The sequence below is a fragment of the Cricetulus griseus genome, assembly GCF_003668045.3.
Source record: "Cricetulus griseus strain 17A/GY chromosome 1 unlocalized genomic scaffold, alternate assembly CriGri-PICRH-1.0 chr1_1, whole genome shotgun sequence".
Taxonomy (NCBI): domain Eukaryota; kingdom Metazoa; phylum Chordata; class Mammalia; order Rodentia; family Cricetidae; genus Cricetulus; species Cricetulus griseus.
The window spans coordinates 270,049,189-270,052,441 of record NW_023276807.1 but is presented as its reverse complement, the minus strand read 5'-3'; the positions used below and the strand labels follow the sequence as shown (position 1 = coordinate 270,052,441).

Below are 3,253 nucleotides of genomic sequence, written 5' to 3'. Positions count from 1 at the left end.
CCTCCTGGTAAAATGTGTTAATTTACAGGTAGAGCCAGCCCATAAGAAGCCTGAACCATTGGCTAAACAATTATAATATTAATAGTAGCTTCTGATAATTATTTCATAAGAGGCAGTGGGGACCTGGAGAGTGGGAGAAAAACCTGTCCAATGGGACCAGGAGAGACAGAAAAAATAATCCAACTACAATTCCTGTCACCAGCATCAGCGATTTCATACTTCCTGTGTTTAAGCGCCAAGAAATAAATGGCAGAAATGTTCAATGAACGACACCCTGATTTAGAGTGATGTCAATGTTCTAACTGGCATGTGGAATATGTTCAATTTACTTACCTCAAGGTTTTCACTAAAATTAATTTTGTGGTACACATTGGGCTGGTCACCACATAAAAATAACCCATCTCTGGTGGGAGATGCTGAGCTTCTTCTGGGAGTGCTGGCATGACAGCCACCCCAAAGACAGCAGCTGGCCTGGGGTTCACCAAGACCCTTCTAGGCACTGACCATGTTTCCCCTTCTAGAGCCAGCAGCGACTTCCCCAGGGAGGACAAACTCCACCCACAGCATCCCAAGGAGGTGCTGCAGGGGAGGAGGAGTGTTCTCTCCTAGATCTGGATGTAGGCTAGTGTATTTGTTATATTTCTTGGTGCTGATGAGAGAATTTAAGTTAGGAAGTGTTTATTTAGCTTACAGTTCAGGGAACAATTCCATCAGGGTGTGTGGTGGGGAGGCAAGAGAAAGGCAGGGCCGGGAGTGTGTTCCACCAGATCAAATCCTGTCACCATTCAAGAAGCAGAGAGAGCAGGAAGTGAGACCCAATTCCTCAAGTGAGGCTCTACCTCTTAAAGGTGCCACAACGTCCCCAAACAGTGCCATCATCTGGGTGCTGTTGTGGAATACTATTTTAAGATGTATTACATTGTTTACACTGTGGAACATTTGTTTAGTGATGCAAAGATGTGTTGCCTTCTTTCAGGCTGTGTTTGTTTAACTCTGTGAAGCTGTGTTACTTTGCCTCTCTATGATACCTGCTTGGTCTAATAATGAGCTGATTGGCCAATAGCAAGTAAGGAGAAAGGACAGGTAGGATTGGCAGGCAGAGAAAATAAATAGGAGGACAGAGATTGGGGGAGAGATCAAGTCACCTAGCTACACGGGTAGACATGGGATAAGAAGCAAAGTAAAGATGTACAGAAATAGAGAAAAGTAAAAACTCAAAGGGAAAAGGTAGACAGGATAATTTCAGAAAAGCTGGCTAGAAACAGGCCAAGTGAAGGCCAGGCATTCATAAGTAAGAATAAAACTCCATGTGTGATGTATTTGGGAGCTGGGTGGTGGGCCCCAAAAGAGCAAAGAGTAAAAACATAAAAGCCAGCAACAGGGTACCAAGTGTTCAAACTCATGAGCTGAAAGGGCACATTTAACATGCAAATCCCAGTCATTAGTATGCATATTCATCTGGATTTTGTTTGGTATTTTAGTGTGGAACATTTCACAAATTTGCATGTCTTCATTGCACAGGGCCCATGCTAATCTCATCTGTATCTTTCCAATCATTACTATATAAGCTTCTAAAGTGACCACTCATCTGGATTTTATGTAAGGACTTCTGCTCCCAGCACCATAAAGCTGGGAGCGAGCTGACCTTTTCGTCGGAACCAAATAGGCAGGCAGATGAAATAAATGAGGTGACTGTAGCCCTGCGATGAGGGTCGGATGGCAGAGCCACAGCTTCTGTTGTGGGCATTCTGGGTATCAGTGCAGGAGAGGAGACTAAGAGGGCTCTGTCACCTGCCGAGAGTGAGCCGGCAGGGGTGTGGGGAGGAGAAGCACCCAGAATCAATGAAGAAGAGAATCAGGTATAGAACGAGAACCACAGGGATGCACCAGGAGCCTACCGAGGCAGGATGCTGGGTTTGCATGTGGAGGAACAAAGGGAGAGCTGAGATGGGCAGACCTCACAGCTTATGGACAGTGGAACACTGCAAATTCCAGTATGTCCGAGGAGGAGGGCTTTGCTTCCTGTCAAGGGACACAATGAAGAGCTCCAAATGTCCAACTTTACACATGGGCTAAAGAGTGACGTGACCTGTGCCCCCGGCCCTGAAATCCTGACTAGGTGTGGCAAGGGAACAAAGACAGGACAGACACATGTGCAGAAACCCGAAGTTGGTGGGCTGTGGGCTGTATCAGAGTGCACGCACTATGCAGTAACGAAACCGTGCATTTATTTTGTGCAGCCCCGGAAAAGTGGCTAGCTAGTCTGTCTGGAGCAGCCTCAGGTTGCGGTTATGGGGAAGGAGGAAGCTGCAGTTGCTAGGCTTGGCATTCACTGGTCAATCACTTGTAAACACAACACATACACACTGCTGGCATTCATAGGAGGTCTTTGCTATCCCCCTGAGCTCTTTGGGTCTGGGGCATTGGCATCCCTGACCCAGACGTCTCTGTGTCAACGATACACTTCCAGTGCTCCACCTGCCTTTAACACTCACTCCTCATCTCCCCATAAACATGTATTTGAAAATAAATCTCAAAGACATCATTTGGCTCCAAATTACTAGATGAACATGTTTGGGTTATTTTGCTGTTGAGGTTGCTGTGAGAAAATGCTTCAGGAAGGAAGCTGATGATCTGAGGGTACAGCTCCACCGTGGAGGGAAGACACAGGGAAGCCGCAGGAACAGCGCCCACAGTGCTGGCAGGAGTGCTAGCCAATGGTCAGCTGTGACAAGGTTATCAACCAGACACTGGGGAATACTGGTGTCCATTGGACCTCCTTATTATTTTTCTGGGCCCCCCAAACACCATCAATTCACACATGGTAAATGAGTCCATTGTATACGCAGTCTGGGAATTATATCTCAATCAAGCTATGATAAACAGATATCCCCAAATGGGAAAAGACATGGAAAAATAATGAAAATGTAAGATACCATGAATATGCAAATTGAGACAAACACTGTAGAGCAGAAAATGTATCATGTGTCCTCTTACTTTCCTCATCACTGTGACCAAACACCTGGTAAAACAAATGAAAAGGGGGAAACTTTGGTTTTGGTTCACAGTTTCAGATGAAGGGTTAGCCTGACCCTTTGATGCTAGGCAGAACATTTTGGTGGAGGAAGGGCTTTTGGGGGAGTTTTTGCATCTCATGATGGACAGAGGCAGGGAAAAAAGGATCTGGAAAGGGGCCAGGCCAAGACATAGCATCTGAGGACATAATCCTGGTGACTAGTTCTTCCAGCTAGGC

The 3,253-nt window shown here is 46.0% G+C and overlaps 1 non-coding gene across 1 annotated transcript; it reads right to left on the bottom strand.

Moving 5' to 3' along the window:
* Positions 1-1,476: 1,476 nt before the first annotated feature.
* Positions 1,477-1,580, bottom strand: LOC113833289. The gene has a single exon (XR_003480903.1). It is a non-coding gene; the product is annotated as a U6 spliceosomal RNA (small nuclear RNA).
* Between the last annotated feature and the right edge of the window lie 1,673 nt (positions 1,581-3,253).